We start from the raw sequence: 7171 nt of genomic DNA, 5'->3' as shown, positions 1-7171 counted from the left end.
ATACAATACCAATTATGTAGTCATTCTGCCAAAAATGCATAACTGAAATGTAATCATGATGACATAGAATACAAACAAATTGAGGGACAGTATGCAAAATAAACAGTTGAAATATACTTTTCAAAAATATGTCACGAAAGGCAGAAAGAATTAAAGAACTCTTCTAAATTCAAGGACACTAAAGCGACATGAAAACTAAGGGCAATGTATGATCCTCAGTTGGATCCTGGATTAGAAAAAATGGCTATAACAGATATTATTGAACAACTGGCAAATGTTTAATTTAACCGTCGGTTAAATAATGGTATTATAGCTGTGTAACTTACCTGATTTTGGTAATGATGCTGTGGTTATGTAAGAGAATGCCCTTGTTCTTAGGTAATGTTCTGTGAAGTATTGAGGGTTAAGGAGAAAAATGGTCATAAGGAACAACTCTTTTTTACTTTTAGATAATCAAATTAACGGCATTGTAACTATACCAACTCAACTGGAATTGACACAAATATTTTTCCAGACACAATAGAAACTCACTAAATCTAAGTGTTTATTATGAATTTTTAAAATCTCATTAATAAAGCTTTAGATTATTTCATGCATCATTTATATAATTATTTATAATCTCTGTATTTTCATGCTAGAATTTTGACAGGGCTGTAATAAGGAGTAAATAATACAATTGGATTCTGCATATCTCTCATAGTTTCGGCCAACACAGATATTAAAATCATGCTAATGACATAGTTACATTATGTCGTGTATGTGAGCCCTTTCTCTTCGAAGGAAGTCTAAATAAACTCAGAATGTGTGCATCTGAAACCTACAATGAATCTGGAATATAAATAGCTGCACCCCTCACTGTTTACTGGCCAACTGTTCACACAGCTCACGAGAAAACACATGTATATGTCCACTCAAATGTTTCTTAATCCGAGAAAATTGTCAGAAATAACCTGGAAGCATTTCTTCCTGAAGACAAAGTCTGAGGGTGGTGACTTCTAGTGCGAGAAGACACTGATCTCCTGTCTTCCAAGTGCAAGATTCTGGGCTAATGAGACAGCTCAGAGTGCGTTTCGGTGCCCAGGCAGCAGGCTGAGATGAGGCCTCCCTCTTCTGTGGAATCCATTTATTTACGTGCATCTTGTTATGTTTGCAGATGGGCAGCACATTAAAAAAACACCATAAGTAAGCCTAAAGGCACTTAAGAAGAGCACTAATTAGCTGAATAATAGAACTGAGTTAATTTTAGAATGTAAGTAGAGAAATTGGAGTTAATAAAGAAATGTCTAGGTATTAAAAATTGTTTTCACTGGGCGTGGTGGCTCACGCCAGTAATCCCAGACCAGCCTGGCCAACATGGTGAAACCCCGTCTCTACTAAAAATACAAAATCAGTTTTCAAAATCTCAGGGTAATGAAGAAGGCCAGAAGAGTCAGTGGGATTACACTTGTCTGAAAACCAGGGATGTGAGCAACAAAACAGTGGAGAGCTCCAGGCCAGATGCCACAGGGCTGGGGAGAAATTCTACCCAGGGACGGGTACAGAAACACATCTACTCATGCCTAAAAATTTTTCATTTTATCTGTTTCACTCCTAGCACTTTGGTCTGCCTGATGCTTTCTAACAACTAACACAGATCCTCAGTCACCATTCCCAGTCTGTTTTTCCCCTGTCCACCCTCTGTTCACCCGCAGGACAACCTCTCCCCTCCAGCCCCCAGTATTCTCCTCCATCCCGTTCACCCTTTGAAATGAGCCGATAAACTAATCATAGTGGCATCATGGCTTTAAGGCGAGGTGCAATAGCTTCCTGGGGTATTGTGTTTTAACAGAGAGCAAGAAGCTTTCTGATGAGAGAATACATCCCCAACTGTGGCATTTCCAATACGACCCCGCAGGATGAGGATATGTTTTTCAAGAACAGCGAGCATCCTGATGGCTCCCGCCTGCCTGGTGAGCTGCTGCGCTGCCTTCGTCTCAGGTTGGCCCTGCCTGTGTCCCTCAAGTGTCACTGCCTGCAGTCAATCTCCCTCCTAAAATAAATCCCGGAACTAGCTCTGTCTTTGTCCTTTTCTGACATCTGAAGACTGGCACGACCTGAAAGAAATCTATGCCCTGTCGCCTCAAACACTGTCTAAAAGCAAATATCTAAAAATATCTACAAGCAAATTCCTGAGTCCCTAGAAATCTACCATGGCAACACACACACACACACACACACACACACACACACAAATAATAATTGTAGGACCAAAATAAAAAATCTAAGACATTTTTCCTTGGTGGTAACCATTGGGTTAGTCAAATTTCATCTAAAATAAGTCATCTTGACCCCCAGGCAGTCACCAGGAAGAAATTTAAGTTCAGTAGTGATTCAGAATCAGAGAATAAACACAAACATGTGTCTTTGGCACACAGAGAAAGCCTGGGGACAGGATGTGGTTGCAAAAGGAATATTTCCCCTTTAAGCCACTGGTTTCGTGGGACTTTTGGTAAGAAAAGATTGAGAGGTCATTTTCCTCTGAGGGCTTACAGGAAATAATTTATGAACCTAAATAGCTACCAATGTTACCGAAAGTTAGGGGGTGCTTCGGTTTGTTCGTTATTAGTGTAATGAGAACGGACTTATAGACAGTTCACAATATTAGAGAGTAAGTTAAATAAATTAAATGTCCTACTAACACTGTATTTCAATGGAATGTTTCCTTGTCATTACCATAACAAATCATAATGAAAAAATTATTCCTAGAGGATTCTTTCTAGGTTGCAGACCAAAAAAGGTGGCGGCGGGGTGAAGCCAAATGAACTTAGGAAATAAATACCTAAGTTTATGGTTTGAGCATTTGGTTACATAGGGGTGTAATTTACCAAAATCTAAAGTAGGGAAGACGGGCAAGAACAGGTTAGGGGGCAGGATGGTGAGGATTATGGCAGATTCTGCTTTGGACATGTTCTGTTTGAACTGACTATAGAAAATTCAAAAAGAGAGGTCAAGTACACAGTTGGGTATACAAATTTAGAACTCTGTAGAAGTTTAGGCAAGTGACATAAATGTAGGAGTCATCCGTACATAAATAGTATTAAAAGGACAAAAATGGAGACAGAGAAAGATCCTGGCCAAGACCTGGGGTTCATTGCAGTGTATCTGTATTAGTCTGTTCTTACCCTGCTAATAAAGACGTACCCGAGACTGGGTAATTTATAAAGGAAAAAGGTTTAATGGACTCACATTTCCACCTGGCTGGGGAGGCCTCACCATCGTGATGGAAGGCCAGTGAGGAGCACAGTCACCTCTTACATGGTGGTAGCGGGGAGAGAGTTTGTGGAGGGGAACTCCCCTTTATAAAACCATCGGATCTCCTGAGACTTAATCACTATCTCGAGATCAGCATAGGAGAAACCTACCCCCTACAATTCAATTACCCTCCACTGGGTCCTTCCCACCACACAAGGGAATTATGGGAGGTACAATTCAAAATGAGATTTGGGTGGGGACGCAGTCAAACCATGTCAGTATCCATATAAACATAAGCACAAGGAGAAGTCACAACAAGCCTTTTTTTGTTTGTTTGTTTTTGAGATGGAGTCTTACTCTGTCACCCAGGCTGGAGTGCAGTGGCACAATCTCAGCTCATTGCAACCTCCGCCTCCCAGGTTCAAGCGATTCTCCTGCCTCAGCCTCCCAATTAGCTGGGATTACATGATGACACACGTCATCATGCCCGACTAATTTTTGTATTTTTAGTAGAGACGGGATTTCGTCATGTTGGCCAGGCTGGTCTCGAACTCCTGACCTCAGGTGATCTGCCCGCCTTGGCCTCCCAAACTGCTGGGATTACAGGCATGAGCTACCGCGCCTGGGCGACAAAACCTATTTTGCCTGTTAAGGAGTTCCCAGCCATCTTCAAATCACTAGATTCATGGATCAGTTGGCATCTCAGGAACCCTCAAAATGGGTAATGGGAAAGAGTTTAGTGAAAGCGTTAGTTACCAGTACGTGATTTGGTTAACAACAACCGAACAACCAAACAACAACAGGGCAGGGCAAAGCACCACGTTTCTGAAACAATGCCAGCCAGGGCCTGACGGGGCTGCAACAGAAAGAAGTCGTCATTCAGGACCCAGCCAGAACTGCAGCGCCGGGAGGGGTGTCCTGCAAAGGGTGTGCTCCTCAGGGCATGAGCACAGCCACTGCAGACCCGTGGGCCTCCAGCTTTTCTGTCTCCTCAAGTCTCCTCTTCACCAAAGCCAGCGGAGATCAGTGCACAAGGCATTGCCAAGATGGTCCCGGAAATCAACTCCCGGGGCACAAGGCCAGGGAGAATAGATGTGGACGGGGAGACAGAGAATCCCCAGCATAGATTATTAACGTAAATAGTTACAAATGACCCTATGTAAGTGGTTACTGTCGGGAAGTGGACGCTTTGTCCACTTATATGTTGTTCAGTCTTTGCCGTTCAAACCGCAAACTTTTCAACTGGAGCAGAGTCGTCTAGTTCAGTTTCGCCTGTAATTTATGTTTCTCTCTAAGGCAGCATCTGTACCATACCTCGCTGCCTACATCCTTTTCCATCCACCAGGGCAACACGGGGCCCATGGCTGTTTGTCCGAGGTTCGCTCTGTGGGGCGTCACGTCCCGTGGAGCTCTGGACAGGGCAAGGCCCCTGAGACTCTGACTTTTCTCTGCCCACAGCCCTGGGCTCTCCACAGGTCCTGCGCCTCGGAGCCAGGAACTGGACACTCCCTCAGATTAACATCAAGTTCGATGCCAAATTCCTGGGAAAAAGCCCAGGAAATCATGAGTGTCTCCCAAGGTCCTGAGACTAGACAGAGTGACTCACAGAGACCCACTGTCTTTTGCTTCCAAGCCCCCACCCCCAGGGCTTTCTTAGCACCCCAGGGACTTATCTCCATCTGACCTTATCTTTCACACAGTTGTTCTGACTCTTATACTCCTCTTGGTGTTTACAGATCCCTCCATGACATGTAGTATTTATTTTTTACACAGATTGTTCTTTAGCTTTAAATCTAATTTAAATTTGAGTAGCCGTGCGGTCACCGTATTGGATGGTGAAGGCTTAGGCAGTGTTACTCACTAGCTGCGATGTTCATACCTGCCCTGAGAAAATCTCATTTTTTAACAGAAAGAAGTTAACAATTAACAAGTCAATCTTGCTCAGGTACTCTGCTGAGTGGCATTGTATAGGCTATCTCATTCCAAACTCACCTCAGCTTCGTGACTGAAGAAAGTAAGGCTTGTCAAAAACCTCACTTTTTGAAGTGAGTTAGTGATGAAGGTTGGATTTGAACTCAGATATACGTTGTATCTTTTAAAGTTAGGTTTTGTTGTTCTATTTTCCCAGGGTTGCCATATAGTATAGTAGTTAAGATCAGAGCTTTGAAGATAGGTAGGTCAGTTCTGCAGATTACTTACTTGTATTCTGGGTTAGTTATCCCACCTGTCCAAAGCATCCTTTCTTCATTTGTAAAGAGGAGATAAAACATAAGTAGCTCCTTTACATATCATGTGCGTTATATGACATTCTGGGTATATTTCACGATGTGATACTTATATGCAGAACTTAACAACAATTTAATATTATTGTTATATGTAAAAAGTCATTTCAAATCATTCTTTAATTTAATCACTAAAGGAGAATCCCAAGGGCCTCCACCCAGCCACGCTTTCTTGAACTCCTTTGAGATGATGGTTAAGAAGAAAGCATAATGCTCTCTATCTCATTTCATAAAAATCTTCAACAAGGGAAAAAATAAAAGCTCCTCTTCACTCTCAAAGCATTTTTTCAGTTGTTTAAAATGTATGGTTCAAAGGTGGTCTGGTTTTGCCTGCCATAATAATCATGGGAGGGTGTAAGATTTCAACAACTCTCTGACATGAAGGCAAACATTTTCCTGTGTGCCAGGCCCCTGGCCGATCCTGACAAGACACAGAACTTGGAGTCTCAAATCAAGAAGTCACTGGAGCTTTAGCAGTCACCTGCAGCCACTGGGAAACGTGGTCTCAGAATCCTAGGATTGCTTTCAGTGTTCAAGTCATGGCCCAGTGGAGCAACCATGGAAAGAGGGAGGAGAAATCTTAAAGACTAGTCTCTTCAATCCCTCCGCCCTGAAAGCCAAGGATGCAAGCACATAACATTTTAAAAAATATTTGGCACTGTGTTACTGTTCTGTCAAATAGCAGGCATTACCAATATTTTACATTAATTCCATTATTTTTTTCCAGAAGAGTATATCACAGCTAGCCAGACATGTATCCATGATGGTCTAATCTTGTTGACTCTTTTATTAAATTCTGGGGAATTGCTGACTGTTCTTCAGAAAGCCAAGAATATTTCTCATGTGAGGTTTTCTAAACTCAAGTGAGATTTTTACAGTTCATGTGTCAGGTGGTTATGTGGAAAGTGCAAGGATCAAATAGCCCACAATGCCTCAGACCGGCCCACAATATATGAAGCTTTGATATAACTCGGGGTCAGGGGACATTGGCAGGGTGGCAAGGGATAGTCACTGTGCTATACAGTCTAAAAAATTTCAAAAGTCAAATTTCTCTTTGGTTAGTTTCAAACTGTCTGGCTGGCTCATGCTAGTTCAATGGGCTGAAAAAGCCACAAAAATCTCAAAATTCTTGCTGATTCACAGCAAAATGATGGTCTACAGCCTTTCTAGAGATAGGGCTTAACTTTGTGGAACATGTCTGTTATGATGGGTGATAATCTTGATCACATTTAACATTAAAAGTAGATTTATGAGTGATGATGTAAGAAGATGCTGAGCAGGAAGGAACCCTGAGACTGGAGCTTCAGATGCTTGAGGATGAAGTGAATGGTTCTTTCATCCCTGCTCGGAGTGTCTCTGTCCCTCTCTCCACATGGAGACAGGTAACAGTAAAAGAAAAGCCCTGAGGTTTGCTGAGAGCTGGGGTCAGTTGCATCCTAGATCTACCCCTTCCTGTCACCTTCTGAACATTTTTTATTAGTGGAAACATTATTTTTCTTCAATACAATGAAGTCAGTATCTTTTTTTATTTTTTATTTTATTTATTTTGTGTGTGTGTGAGAGAGACGGAGTCTCACTCTGTCACCCAGGCTGGAGTGCAGTGGCACAATCTCGGCTCACTGCAACCTCTGCCTCCCAGGTTCAAGTGATTCTCCTGC

Source organism: Mandrillus leucophaeus, unplaced genomic scaffold, assembly GCF_000951045.1.
Source record: "Mandrillus leucophaeus isolate KB7577 unplaced genomic scaffold, Mleu.le_1.0 Scaffold257, whole genome shotgun sequence".
NCBI lineage: Eukaryota > Metazoa > Chordata > Mammalia > Primates > Cercopithecidae > Mandrillus > Mandrillus leucophaeus.
This window is presented reverse-complemented; position numbering follows the sequence as displayed.